Raw genomic sequence first — 15,113 nt, 5'->3', positions numbered from 1 at the left:
CTCGTTGGAAAAGACCCTGATGCTGGGAGGGATTGGGGGCAGGAGGAGAAGGGGACGACAGAGGATGAGATGGCTGGATGGCATCACCGACTGGATGGGCATGAGTTTGAGTAAACTCCGAGAGTTGGTGATGGACAGGGAGGCCTGGCATACTGCGATTCATGGGGTCAGAACGAGTCGGACACGACTGAGTGACTGAACTGAGCTGAACTGAACTGAAGGATATACTTCCAAGCTCATTCACGTGGCTGTTAGCAGAAGCGTTCAGTTCCTCATATGTGGTTCTTTCTATAGTGCTGCTTACAACAAGCAGCTGGTCTGAGAGAGAGAGGGAGAGGGAGTCAGCTTAGCTCAAATAGGGAGTAGGGTTCTGATAATGTGCAATAGAGGATGGAGAGCACACGATGTGATTTGGGGATGTGATTTGGGAGTTGGGGAGGGAACAGTTCAGCACCTAGGGTGCTTCCTGGAGGGGACTCACTTTAGGAGGCAGCGTGAGAGAAAATGCAGAGGCAAGCAGTGTATGCTGGAAGACACCAAATGGGAAGAGAGTTGTGAGTACAGAAATGTTAGTTCAGAGCCAAAGACAACCTGATCCATTTAACATTTTTTGCTGAAGTGCACATGCACTCGCACACATTTATTGAAAAAGAGAGCCCTTTAGTCTTCCTTCCTTCAGAATGCATTGCAAAATGCCTCATTTGAACAATAATATTGGAATGATAATAATATTGCAATTTCCTGTTCAACTTCAAAGCATGGACATTTCTTGCAGCTAAATGCTGGGCACTTCCTCCTTGTGTTCTTCAAAGCTATTTCTCCTTTTAGTTGGTGGCAAGTGACTGTGGACATTTCTCAAAATACACAGCCATCTCATCTTTGATAAGAGCTGTTGTATATACCCCCTAATAACATCATTGGGTGCAAAGAGTATGGTGAGATGGAAATTATTCCTTTTCTTTATAAGAAGGAGGGGTTTTCATATTATTCTTGCACATCTTGATAGCTCACAGTGAACAATGTCGGATTCATAATCTCTGAAGATTTAGCTTTGGGACCAGGGACCGGGTTTGATCACTCAAGAGCTTTTGTGTAGCAGTTTTATTAAAGTGAAAAAGGGACAGAGAAAGCTTGTGACAGAGACATCAGAAGTGGGGTGGAGAGTGTCCCCCTTGCTAGTGTTAGCAAGGGAGTTATATACTTTTTAAATTGGTTATTACAATAAATCAAAAGAAATCTCAAGGTTGTAAAAGATCTTACTAGACCCACTCGCATAATTTACATTTTATGATGACAGGATTAATCAGAAGGTTTTCAGGAAGGAGAAACTGTCATCAAGCAGGATACATTGTTGTTACATAATCCTTAGTACAGAGTTTAAACTGAGTTGTTTGTTGTGTAATTGTCAGTTCCAAGCTTAAGTAAAAAAATGTTTTCTGTGACTAAGACTAAGGAATGTAGAGAAAAAAAAAAAGATGTTTGTCCTTTCCTCCTCCTTGAGAATTCCAGAGCCCTATCCCTGCTTCGAGAGCCCCAGGCCCCTTTCTCCTCCTTGGGGACCCTGGATTTCTTATCAACCTGCATAGGAATTGGCTCTCTCAATCTGAGTGACTTCCTTTACACTCTGTTTAGTGTAACCTTGGGGTTCAGGATTGGAATCATCAGGTACTGAAGAAATCCCCATCTCTGTTCCAACAGAGTAAAACAGCCCCTATGAGCTATGAGCACAAATTCCACAGACACTCAGGCTCTAGGATCAGACATCAAATGTAATGAAAAAAAATCCATGCTAAATGTAGGATATTTATGTAGATCTGAATTTGCTCCTTACAGTCCAATCCACTCTGTATTATTGCTTTAAAGTGATATCTGACAGAAGGCAAGTCTAGAAAAACAATACCAAGTGCATAAACAAACCTCAAATCCCTCATCAAGTTATTAGCACTGTAATAAAACTCATTATTTTTCATCTTCCAATTATTGACTTTTTAAATTAGAGAACATACTGCAAGTTGAACTGCACCCAGTACTTTCTGAGAACTCCAAGCCAATTTTGCTATATTAAAATTTTACCTTGTGCCATGAAGTTTGGAAAATCCAAAGTGACTTTGAAAGAATTTTCAACTCCTCTATTCTGTGTTCTTTGCTAGGTTCACGGTAAGAAACATTCACATCTTATGTGACAAGATATACTTACAGTATTGATGGTGAGAGAGTCAATCCCTAAGCAGGTAGATAAGAAGTCCAGGGGTACCCAAGGAGAGAGGGGTCTGGAATTCTCAAGGAGGAGGAAAGGACAAACATTTTTGTTTTTTCCTTTACATTCCTTAGTCTTAGTTATATAAAACTTTTTTATCTTTAAGCCTGGAACTGATAATTACACAACAAACAACTCAGTTTAAACTCTGTTCATTTTCAGTTGAGTTGCTCAGTCGTGTCTGACTCTTTGCGACCCCATGGATCTCAGCATGCCAGACCTCCCTATCCAACACCAACTCCCGGAGTCTACCCAAACCCATGTCCATCGAGTTGGTGATGGCATCCAGCCATCTCATCCTCCGTCATGCCCTTCTCCTCCTGCCCCCAATCCTCCCCAGCATTAGGGTCTTTTCCAATGAGTCAACTCTTTCCATGAGGTGGCCAAAGTATTGGAGTTTCAGCTTCAACATCAGTCTTTCCAATGAACACCCAGGACTCATCTCCCTTAGGATGGACTGGCTGGATCTTCTTTCAGTCCAAGGGACTCTCAAGAGTCTTCTCCAACACCACAGTTCAAAAGCATCGATTCTTCAGCACTCAGGTTTCTTCACCGTCCAACTCTCACATCCATACATGACCACTGCAAAAACCATAGCCTTGATTAGACGGATCGTTGTTGGCAAAGTAATATCTCTGCTTTTAAATATGCTATCTAGGTTGGTCATAACTTTCCTTCCAAGGGGCAAGCATCTTTTAATTTCATGGCTGCAATCACCATCTGCAGTGATTTTTGAGCCCCCCAAAAATAAAGTCACCACTGTTTCTCCATGTATTTGCCATGAAGTGATGGGACCAGATGCCATGATCTTAGTTTTCTGAAAGCTTTAAGCCAACTTTTTCACACTCTTCTTTCACTTTCAAGAGGCTTTTTAGTTCCTCTTCACTTTCTGCCATAAGAATGGTGTCATCTGAATAATTGAGGTTATTGATATTTCTCCCAGCAATCTTGATTCCAGCTTGTGCTTCTTCCAGGTCAGCGTTTCTCATGATGTACCCTGCATATAAGTTAAATAGGCAGGTTGAGAATATACAGCCTTGATATACTCCTTTTCCTATTTGGAATCAGTCTGTTGTTCCATGTCCAGTTTTAACTGTTGCTTCCTGACCTGTATACAGGTTTCTCAAGAGAAAGGTCAGATAGTCTGGTATTCCCATCACTTTAAGAATTTTCCACAGTTTATCGTGATCCACACAGTCAAAGGCTTTGGCATAGTCAATAAAGCAGAAATAGATGTTTTTTCTGGAACTCGCTTGCTTTTTCGATCAAATTTGATCTCTGGTTCCTCTGCCTTTTCTAAAACCAGCATGAAGATCTGGAAGTTCTCGGTTCACGTATTGCTGAAGCCTGGCTTGGAGAATTTTGAGCATTACTTTACTAGCGTGTGAGATGAGTGCAAATGTCAGGTAGTCCGAGCATTCGTTGGCATTGCCTTTCTTTGGGATTGGAATGAAAACTGACCTTTTCCAGTCCTATAGCCACTGCTGAGTTTTCCAAATATGCTGGCATATTGAGTGTAGCAGTTTCATAGCATCATCTTTTAGGATTTGAAATAGCTCAACTGGAATTTCATCATCTCCCCTAGTTTTGTTTATAGTGATGTTTTCTAAGACCCACTTGACTTCACATTCCAGGATGTATGGCTCTAGGTGAGTGATCACACCATTGTGATTATCTGGGTCATGAAGATCTTTTTTTGTACAGTTCTTCTGTGTATTCTTGCCATCTCTTCTTAATATCTTCTGCTTCTGTTAGGTCCATACCATTTCTGCCCTTTATTGAACCCATCTTTGCCTGAAATGTTCCCTTGGTATCTCTAATTTTCTTGAAGAGATCTCTATTCTTTCCCATTCTGTTGTTTTCCTCTATTTCTTTGCATTGATCACTGAGGAAGGCTTTCTTATCTCTCCTGGCTATTCTTTGGAACTCTGCATTCAAATGGGAATGTCTTTCCTTTTCTCCTTTTCTTTTTGCTTCTCTTCTTTTCACAGCTATTTGTAAGGCCTCCTCAGACAACCATTTACCTTTTTGCATTTCTTTTCCATAGGTATGGTCTTGATCCCTGTCTCCAATGTCACAAACCTCCATCCATAGTTCATAAGGCTGTCTGTCTATCAAATCTAGTCCCTTAAATCTATTTCTCACTTCCACTGTATAGTCATAAAGCATTTGATTTAGGTCATACCTGAATGGTCTAGTGGTTTTCCCTACTTTCTTCAATTTATGTCTCAATTTGGCAATAGGAATTACTGATCTGAGACACAGTCAGCTCCTGGTCTTGTTTTTGCTGACTGTAAAGTGCTTGTCCATCTTTGGCTGCAAGGAATATAATCAATCTGATAACTGTGTTGACCATCTGATGATGTCCATGTGTAGAGTCTTCTCTTGTGTTGTTGGAAGGGGGTGTTTGCTATGATCAGTGCGTTCTCTTGGCAAAACCTTACTAGCCTTTGCCCTGCTTCATTCCGTACTCCAAAGCCAAATTTGCCTGTTACTCCAGGTGTTTCTTGACTTCCTACTTTTGCATTCCAGTCCCCTGTAATGAAAAGGACATCTTTTTTGGGTGTTAGCTCTAAAAGGTCTTGTAGGTCTTCATAGAACCATTCAACTTCAGCTTCTTCATTATTACTGGTAGGAGCGCAGACTTGGATTACTGTGATATTGAATGGTTTGCCTTGGGAACAGAGATCATTCTGTCGTTTTTGAGGTTTGTTCCAAGTACCGCATTTCGGACTCTTTTGTTGACCATGATGGCTACTCCATTTCTTCTAAGGGATCCCTGCCAACAATAGTAGATATAACGGTCTTCTGAGTTAAATCCACCCATTCCAGTCCATTTTAGTTTGCTAATTCTTAGAATGTCGACATTCACTCTTGCCATCTCCTGTTTGACCACTTCAAGTTTGCCTTGATTTATGGGCCTAACATTCCAGCTTCCTATGCAATATTGTTCTTTATAGCATTGGACCTTGCTTCTATCACCAGTGATATCCAGATCTGGGTTTTGTTTTTGCTTTGGCTCCATCCCTTCTTTTTTTCTGGAGTTATTTCTCCACTGATCTCCAGTAGCATATTGGGCACCTACCGACCTGGGGAGTTCCCCTTTCAGTATCCTATCATTTTGCCTTCTCATACTGTTCATGGGTATTTCAAGGCAAGAATACTGAAGTGGTTTGCCATTCCCTTCTCCAGTGAACCACATTCTGTCAGACCTTTCCACCATGACCCAACCGTCTTGGGTGGTCCCACACAGCATGGCTTAGTATCATTGAGTTAGACACAACTGTGGTCCTGTGATCAGATTGGCTAGTTTTCTGTGATTATGGTTTCAATGTGTCTGCCCTCTGATGCCCTCTCGCAACTCCTACTGTCTTACTTGGATTTCTCTTACCTCGGACGTGGGGTATCTCTTCATGTCTGCTCCAGCAAAGCACAGCTGCTGCTCCTTACCTTGGACGAGGGTATCTTCTCTCGGCTGCCTCTGCTGACCTTGAATGTGGAGTAGCTCCTCTCAGCCCTCCTGCACCCCGCAGCAGCCGCTCCTTGGAGGTGGGGCTGCTCGTCTCGTCTGTCGACCCTGCCCTTGGGCGTGTGGTATATCCTCTCGGCCACTGCCCCTGACCTCGGAGCTGGGGTAGCTCCTCTCGGCCACCGCCCCTGACCACAGATGTGGGGAAGCTGCTCTTGGCCGCTGCTCCTATGCTGTCACAGTCTGGCTCTCTCGGTCGCTACCCCTGACCTTGGCCGAGGGGTAGCTCCTCACAGCCATGCTTCTGTGAGGTCCGTTGCAGCCGGCGCGCTTCTAGAAAAGATGCTTGGAATGATTTTAATTTTTTTGAATTTACCAAGGCTAGATTTATGGCCCAGGATGTGGTCTATCCTGGAGAAGGTTCTGTGTGCGCTTGAGAAAAACGTGAAATTCATTGTTTTGGGTTGAAATGTCCTATAGATATCAACTGTCTACTGTATCATTTAAAATTTGTGTTTCTTTGTTAATTTTCTGTTTAGTTGATCTATCCATAGGTGTTAATGGGGTATTAAAGTCTCCCACTATTATTGTGTTGTTGTTAATTTCCTCTTTATTACCTGTTAGCATTTGTCTTACATATTTTGGTGTTCCTATGTTGGGTACATATATATTTATGATTGTTATATCTTCTTCTTGGATTGATCCTTTGATCAGTATGTAGTGTCCATCTTTGTCTCTTTTCACAGCCTTTGTTTTAAAGTCTATTTTATCTGATATGAGTATTGCGACTCCTGCTTTCTTTTCATCTCTATTTGCATGGAATATTTTTTCCAGCCCTTCTCTTTCAGTCTGTATGTGTCCCTTGTTTCGAGGTGGGTCTCTTGTAGACAGCATATATAGGGGTTTTGTTTTTGTATCCATTCAGCCAGTCTTTGTCTTTTGGTTGGGGCATTCAACCTATTTACATTTAATGTAATTATTGATAGGTATGATCCTGTTGCTGTTTACTTTATTCTTTTGGGTTCCTGTTTATACACCCTTTCTGTTTTTCCTGTCTAGAGAAGATCCTTTAGCATTTGTTGGAGAACTGGTTTGGTGGTGCTGAATTCTCTCAGCTTTTGCTTGTCTGTAAAGCTTTTGACTTCTTCATATTTGAATGAGATCCTTGCTGGGTACAGTAATCTGGGTTGTAGGTTATTTTCTTTCATTCCTTTAAGTATGTCCTGCCATTCCCTTCTGGTCTGAAGAGTTTCTATTGAAAGATCAGCTGTTATCTTTATGGGAATCCCCTTGTGTGTTATTTGTTGTTTCTCCCTTGCTCCTTTTAATATTTGTTCTTTGTATTTGATCTTTGTTAATTTGATTCATATGTATCTTATTAATTTGATTAATATGTGTCTTCACCTTGGGTTTATCCTGTTTGGGACTCTCTGGATTTCTTGGACTTGGGTGATTATTTCCCTCCCCATTTTAGGGAAATTTTCAACTATTATCTCCTCAGGTATTTTCTCACGGTCTTTCTTTTTGTCTTCTTCTTCTGGGACTCCTGTGATTTGAATGTTTGGGCGTTTAACATTGTCCCAGAGGTCTCTGAGGTTGTCCTCATTTCTTTTATTTATGTGTTTATTTTCCTCCCCCCCCCCCATTTCTTTTAGTTCTTTTTGCTTTTTTCCTCTCTGTTTCATTTATTTCTATCATTCTATCTTCTACCTCATTTATCCTATCTTCTGCTTATGTTATTCTACTGTTGGTTCCCTCCAGAGTGTTTTTGATCTCATTTATTGCATTTTTCATCATATATTGACTCTTTTATTTCTTCTAGGTCCTTGTTAAACCTTTCTTGCATCTTCTCTGTACTTGTCTCCAGGCTATTTATCTTTAACTCCAATTTGCTTTCAAGATTTTGGATCATTTTCACTATCATTATTCTGAATTCTTTATCAGGCAGATTCCCTATCTCTTCCTCTTTTTTTTTGGTATGGTGGGCATTTATCCTGTTCCCGTACCTGTTGGGTATTTCTCTGCCTTTTCATCTCGTTTTTATTGCTGTGTTTTGGGTTGCCTTTCTGTATTCTGGTAGTTGGTGGTTCCTCTTTATTGTGGAGGTTTCTTGCTGTGAGTGGGGTTGGATGGGTGGCTTGTCACGGTTTTCTGGTTAGGGAAGCTTGTGTCGGTTTTCTGGTGGGTGGAGCTGGATTTCTTCTCTCTGGAGTGCAATGAAGTGTCCAGTAATAAGTTTTGAGATGTCAGTGGGTTTGGTGTGACTTTGGTCAGCCTGTATATTGAGGCTCAAGGTTATGTTCTTGTGTTGATGGAGAATTTGCGTGATATGTCTTGCTCTGGAGCTTGTTGGCCCTTGGGTGGTGCTTGGTTTCAGTGTAGGTATGGAGGCATTTGATGAGCTCCTATCGATTAATGTTTCCTGGAATCAGGAGTTCTCTGGTGTTCTTAGGATTTGGACTTAAGCCTCCTGCCTCTGGTTTTCAGTCTTATTCTTACAGTAGCCTCAAGACTTCTCCATCTATATAGCACTGATGATAAAACATCTAGGTTAATGATGAAAAGTTTCTCCACAGTGAGGGACACCTGGAGAGGTACACAGAGTTACATGGAGAGGAGAAGAGGGAGGGGGGAGTTAGAGCTGACCAGGAGGAGAAGAGGGGGAATCAAAAGGGGAGAGAGCAAGCTAGCCGGTAATCACTTCCCTATGTGCTCTCCACAGTCTGGACCCCTCAGAGATGTTCATGGAGTTACACAGAGAAGAGAAGAGGGAGGAAGGAGACAGAGATGGCCAGGAGTATAAAAGGGGGAATCAAAAGGAGAGAGACAGATCCAGCCAGTAATCAGTTCCCTAAGTGTTCTCCACAGCCCGGAACACACAAAGAGATTCACCGAGTTGGGTAGAGAAGAAAATGGGAGGGGGGGAGATAGAGGCGACCTGGTGGAGAAAAAGAAGAGTCAAAAGGTGGAGAGAGCAATCAGGCCAGTGATCTCGCTCCCAAGTAAAAATGGGTACTGAAGATGAGGTTCTTAAGGGAACAAAGTTGATAACAAATATCAAAAAGCAAAGATTAAAAATCTTGAGTAGAGGTTAGAGTCTCAAAAATACAGTATTAAAACAAACAAACAAACAAACAAAAAAACCCAAAATCACCTAAATTATTTTATATATATATATAAAGTTTGCTTTAAAAATAGGGTCTTTCTTTTTTTGCAAGGTAATAGTAGGTTATAAAAATGAAAATTAAAGAAGTAATGGGGACTTAAAAATAAAATAAAATAAATTAAAAAAAATTTTTTTTAAATTTAAAAAGTGATGATAGTGAAAATATATCTAAGACTTTCTCTGGAGCTGTTGCAGACAGTGTGGGCTCAGTTCATTTTCAGATATTTCCTTGGTCCCGTTTGTACTTCTCAAGGTCTGTAGGCCCCTTCCTATGTAGTCAGTGCTAACTACATGGTTTTAATCTTATTGCACCTTTCACTTCCAAAGCGGTTCCCTCTGTTTATTTTAGTTTCTGTTTGTTGGTCTCTTCAGTGTCTAATTTCTGCCCTTACACAAGGGTGCAGTGGTGGTCACTTTTTTTTTTTTTTTTTTAGGCTCTCTTGTTCAGTCATGCTTTGGGGAGGGAGGAACACTGTAAACAAATATCACTGGCGTGTGCTCACAGTGATTCAGCCACATTGGGTTTGCCCCTTCTCACGGCGTGTGTGCTTTCCCAGTCTACACTGCTCAGACTCTAGGTTGCTCTGCCAGGAACTGTCTGATGCTGGCCCTGGTTTACATGCACTTCCCAGGCCTAAGCTGCTCAGGTTCAGGTTCTCGGGTACAAAGGCGCAGACTTGGTTGGGCCTGCGTTTTGCGCCCGTCCCAGGTCCGAGCAGCTCAGGTGACCAGTTGCTTGGTGCTCGTAGTCGCCACCAGTTGAAGGTTGCGACTTATCCTCTCCCCCGTCTCAGCCGCTCAGTTTTCTGGGTGTACAACGGGCAAGCCTTCCAGGTGTGTCGTGTGTCTATTCTGGGGAGCTGGTCTCTGGCTGTGACCTTCCCAGTGGATGTCGATAGTCCAGAATCCCAAGAAGTCTTGGTTAGCAAAGAAGTCTGCTTGCAGTTTGGTATAGTATGCCTCTCTGGGGCTGCAATTGCCCCCTTCTGGCTCTGGCTGCCCTCACCTGCCTGTCTCCCATGGGGGATGGGCTGGTCCACAGCCAGCTAACTCTGCTCAGCCCTTTGTTCTGTAAGTGTGCCTGGCGGTGTCTTAGGTTAGGGCTTTTCATAGGATCGCGGGATAGCTATCCCACAGTCTGGGTTGCTGCTGCTGCTGCTAAGTCACTTCAGTTGTGTCCGACTCTGTGTGACCCCATAGAGGGCAGCTCACCAGGTTCCGCCATCCCTGGGATTCTCCAGGCAAGAATACTGGAGTGGGTTGCCATTTCCTGTCTGGGTTGCTATCTCAAGTTAGTTCCCTCAGATTGCTCTCAGGGCATTCAGGCCTGGTCCTTACCATAAGCAATGCAGCCTGCCCCTCCCTGCCCCTCCACTGCTTGCTAGTGGGGGATGTGAGCGTCTGAGCTGCTGCTCCACTGGGAATTGTTGTTAGGCACGTAAGCTGTGGGTTTTAATTATTTATTTATTTTTCCTCCCAGTTATTTTGCCCTCTGAGATTCCAAGGCTCTCCACAGACCCACTGGAGAGAGTGTTTCCCAGTGTTTGGAAACTTCTCTCTTTTTAAGACTCCCTTCCCAGGACAGATCTCTGTCCCTACCTCTTTTGTCTCTCTTTTTATCTTTTATCTTTTGTCCTACCTCCTTTCGAAGACAATGGGCTGCCTTTCTGGGTGCCTGATGTCCTCTGCCAGCATTCAGAAGTTGTTCTGTGGAATTTGCTCCACGCTGAAATGTTCTTTCTATGAATTTGTAGGGGAGAAATTGGCCTCCCCGTCCTATTCCTCTGCCATCTTAGGACTGCCTCTGGACGTGGGGTTTCTCTTCACAGCTGCTCCAGCAAAGTGCAGCTTCTGCTCCTTACCTTGGACGAGGGATAGCTCCTCATGGCCGCCCCTCCTGACCTTGAACTTGGAGTAGCTCCTCTCAGCCTTCCTGCGCCCGCGCTGCCGCCGCTCCAGGGAGCTAGAAAATCTAGCTCCCTGATCAGGAATTGAACTTGGGCCCTCTGTATTAGGAGGTCAGTGTTTTAGCCATTGGACCACCAGGGAAGTCCCTTGATTTTAAACTCTGTACTAAGGATTATATAACAGTAATGTATCCTGCTTGAGGACAGTTTCTCCTTCCTGAGGGCCTTCTGGCTAATCCTGTTATCTTGAAATGTGTATTGTGGGAGTGGGTCTAGTAAGATCTTCACAACTTCCAGACATTCTTTTGATTCATTGTAATAACTAATTGGAGAGTATATAACTCCCTTGCTAACACTGGTGAGGGGGCACTCTTTCTGCCCCTTTCTGATATCTATGTCAGAAACTTTCTCTCTTTTATACTTTAATAAAACTTTATTACACAAAAGCTCTGAGTGATCAAGCCTCGTCTCTGGCCCTGGATTGAATTCTTCTCCCCTGGAGGCCAAGAATCCCAGTGTCTTTCTTGGTTCAGCAACAACCTTTCAATGGCTAAAAAGTGATCAAAGTTCAAAACTATCTCTCCTTAATTGAGGAATCTCTGTTTACATTTTACTCATTTGGCACCCTGAAATTGGAAAACAATAGGCAGTACAAGATGTTCAAAAACTATGATGAGTGTGATGTATTTTTAACCAATAACCCAGGTAATTCTGATGCCCTCTAAATTTGAGAAGTCTGGGTTATGTCAGACACTTTCAAAATCTTGGAAAAGTAACTCCAGTGAATTTAATTTGTGGAATGATGAATATATTAATAGTAAACAGATGAGAATGAATGCAGTGTACTAAATGGAAAAGATTTATATTTAAACTTTAAAGCATCTGTGAATAACATTTTATGTACATTTTAAGTTAATCATAGGACCATGAGAATCTTATTAAGCTCAGATTCCTGATTTTAGCAGGTGAGTGTTTAAATTATCAAAAGGCAGATGATATTATGATGATAACAATAATGATGATAATCGTTAATATATGGCCTCTACCATCAATGGGACTTACAGCAAAGCAAGGAATGCAAACATTAAGTGAATCATATGTAGGGTGAGAGTTATAAAAGGAAAGTACAGGGTGCTATGGGAAGTCTAGCATGGATCCTAATATCATTCAATGAATATTGGGGAAGGCCTACTCCAGGAAGGCATCTTTACCCCAAATCCTGAAGGCTAGGAGAGGATGAACAAAGGGAATGGGAGGAGAGTGTTGTGGGGAGGGGAAATGGCATGTTCAAAGGTACACAATAGAAGTGAAAAATGCAATATGGCTAGAATGGAGCAAGAAGAAGAGTAGACAGGTCTACTAATATGTTCCTGGAGAATAACAAATATCTTTCCAACTCATTCTGCATCTGTCTTTGGAATGTTTTATCAGAATGTGGCTGCTTCCTTTTCACCATTCAGAACCCACCTACAATATCACCGCTTTTCTTGACCACCATGGCCATGTCTTTCTATCACTTTATCATGTTTTTCACTATACTCATCATATTAGAAACCATCTTTCTGTTTATATGTTTTCTTGTTTATTACTTGTCTTTCTTTAATAGAACATAAGCTTATTGAAGGCAGGGGCTTGTCTATCTCATTCACCACTACATCTCCACTGCCTAGAACAGTGCTTGATCCACAATTATAATTGATAATTGTTAATTGATATTTGATTAGTGGTTAGCTGCTTTTAATTATATTGACCAAGTGGGATGGGGTTCTCATACCACTTTCCCTGGCTTTGTATAGCTCTTGAAAGCTTTGGATATGATCAAAAAGCAAATGTAAAGCAAAAAACAAAAAACAAAACAAAAAACCTGGTATTGAATGATTTTGTGATCAGAGTTGTAACTGTACTTCTCAATACATAAAATTATATACAAAACAGAGACGTGACAATCCTTTAAACAACCAGTTAGAACAGTATTTTCATGACAATAGTTAAATATTTAAATTGTCTTTTGTTTGTAAGATATGTCATGACACTTCATCAGTGATACTGGTGAATTCTAATTCTTACTCTTGCTTAAGTTATTATCCTTGATATAAGCCCACTCTCCCTGTCTCTTTAGGGAGAGCACCAAAAATTACAGTAAAAAACTCCTTAATTACAGTTCAGCTACTATTTCCCCGTATTCATACGGGCATTGTTATAACTTGTTCCGTGCTCTGTAGAGAAGCATCGTTGCTATCTAAAATCTGAAGAATCTACTGCATTTCCCACTTTGTTCCAGGTGCTAAAGGAGTAAAGGAGGGACATGGGAGAACATAAAAAGGAGTTCATTTTTCAGTTTGCAGGGAGTAAATGAGCCATAGGTAAAGTAAATGAACCTTTTGTAAATTTCCTGGTCTCTGCCATGTATTCTAGGCTTGAACATTTTTAAAAGAGATCTCTCAAAGGCTTCACATCTACCAGTTTTTTAAAAGTGGTCCATTCAGGATTTTCATGCTCTTTTCAGCTGGGCTCTTCTTTCCTGTGGCCTGACATACCCTCCTGCCTTCACTAGTGGCTTTTATTCTGAGTAACTTATCACACTTGTGTGTTTTCAGAAAGACCAGGAAAACATCTTTCCTCAGTCACCAACTCTCAGCTTTTTCTCCTGATTTATCTGAGGGCCATTGTGTTCTTTGGTTTGTCTTTCTTACCTTGTGTGATCTCGTAAAGTTTTCTTGTTATCTTTTATGTCTCATAATATTTTTTCCTTCTCCTTAGGGATCTAGCCTGGTTTTCCCTTTTTGTGTCTTTCTTTTTTTTTCCCTTTTCAGATTACTGTATTACTCTGGGTTTTAGCCAACTTGGCATCTGGTTACCTTTTGAAACAGCCCTGAAATTTGACACAGTAGTGAAATTATGTTGCTGTGTTGTGAATCTTTAATGTCCTATTAAAACTAATTTCTAAATAACCTCTCTCGCCAACGAGGATCTAGGTTAGTACATGGAAATATTCTTTCTATTTTCCTTATGAGCATTTTATCTCGAGCCAGTGTTTTAAGAAGGCAGAAATACGAGGCATGTTCGTATAGTCCTGTCTTGGCTTGGGTTGCCATAAAAACACCATAGACTGGGTGTCTTAAACAGTGGATATTTATTTTTCATAGTTCTAGAGGCTGAAAGTCCAAGGTTAGGTTGCCAATATGGTCAGGTTCTGGTGAGAGTGCTCTTCCTGGCTTGCAGATGGCCTCATTGTAACTGTTTCTTTATGTGGTAGAGTTGTTAAGAATACAGTCTGTGGAGCCAAACTGCCTTGGTTTGTCTCCCAGCTAGCTCTCCCTAGCTGCGACTCTTTGGACAAATTACTCAATATTTTTGTGCCTCAGTTTCTTCAAGTGTAAAATGGGTACAATAATAGTACTTATCTCATAGATTGTTGTGGTCATTAAATGGGTTAAATATATGAATATCTTAGAAGAGTACCTGGTACATAGTAACTTCTCAATAATTATTGCTACTAATGTCACCACTCCATTTGGTAATATGGTCTCTATTCTAACTTCATATTGATTCTGCCTTTGTTCTTGACTCAGAGATTACAAGTGTGAGGTCATCCATTTTTCCCCAGTCCCAAAATCTTAACCAAGTGGCTGAGGTTGGAATGGAATTTGTCTCATTCCTCCCTAGCAGGGAGCATCTGTGTGGGCTTGGCTGAAGTTATGGTCAAGTAAACATGGGCTTAATGGGGTTTCTGAGTCTGGAATTGGACTTAATGTGGAGGGTTGATGGTTACCTGGGCTTCCCTGGTGGCTCAGGCTTGCAATGCAGGAGACCATGGTTCAGTCCCTAGGTTGGGAAGATGCCCTGGAGAAGGGAATGGCTACTCGCTCTGGTATTCTTGTCTGGAGAATTCTATGGATAGAGAAGCCTGGCAGGCTACAGTCCATGGGGTCACAAAGAGTCGGACACAACCCGGCAACTAACACTTTCACGTGGGGTTTACCTAGTGCTATGGTCTGAATGTTTGTATCCACACCCCCCCCCCAAATTCATATGTTGAAATTTTAGTATCCTATGTGACAATATTTGGAGGTGGGGTCTTTAGAAGGTGATTAGGTCCTGAGAGCAAAGCCCTCACAAATGGGATTAGTGCCCTTATAAAAGAGACCCAAGAGAGCCGGTTCATTCCTTGTGCCATGTGAGGATACAATGAGAAGTCTGTGACCCAAAAGAGGGCCCTCACTCAACCATTCTGGCATCTTTATCTCAGACTTGCAACCTCCAGCACTGTGAGGAAGAAATTCGTGTTGTTTGTCAGTCACCCCCTCTACGGTG

The sequence above is a fragment of the Cervus canadensis genome, chromosome X, assembly GCF_019320065.1.
Source record: "Cervus canadensis isolate Bull #8, Minnesota chromosome X, ASM1932006v1, whole genome shotgun sequence".
Classification (NCBI taxonomy): domain Eukaryota; kingdom Metazoa; phylum Chordata; class Mammalia; order Artiodactyla; family Cervidae; genus Cervus; species Cervus canadensis.
The sequence above is the reverse complement of the archived record's forward strand: the minus strand, read 5'-3'. Positions refer to the sequence as shown.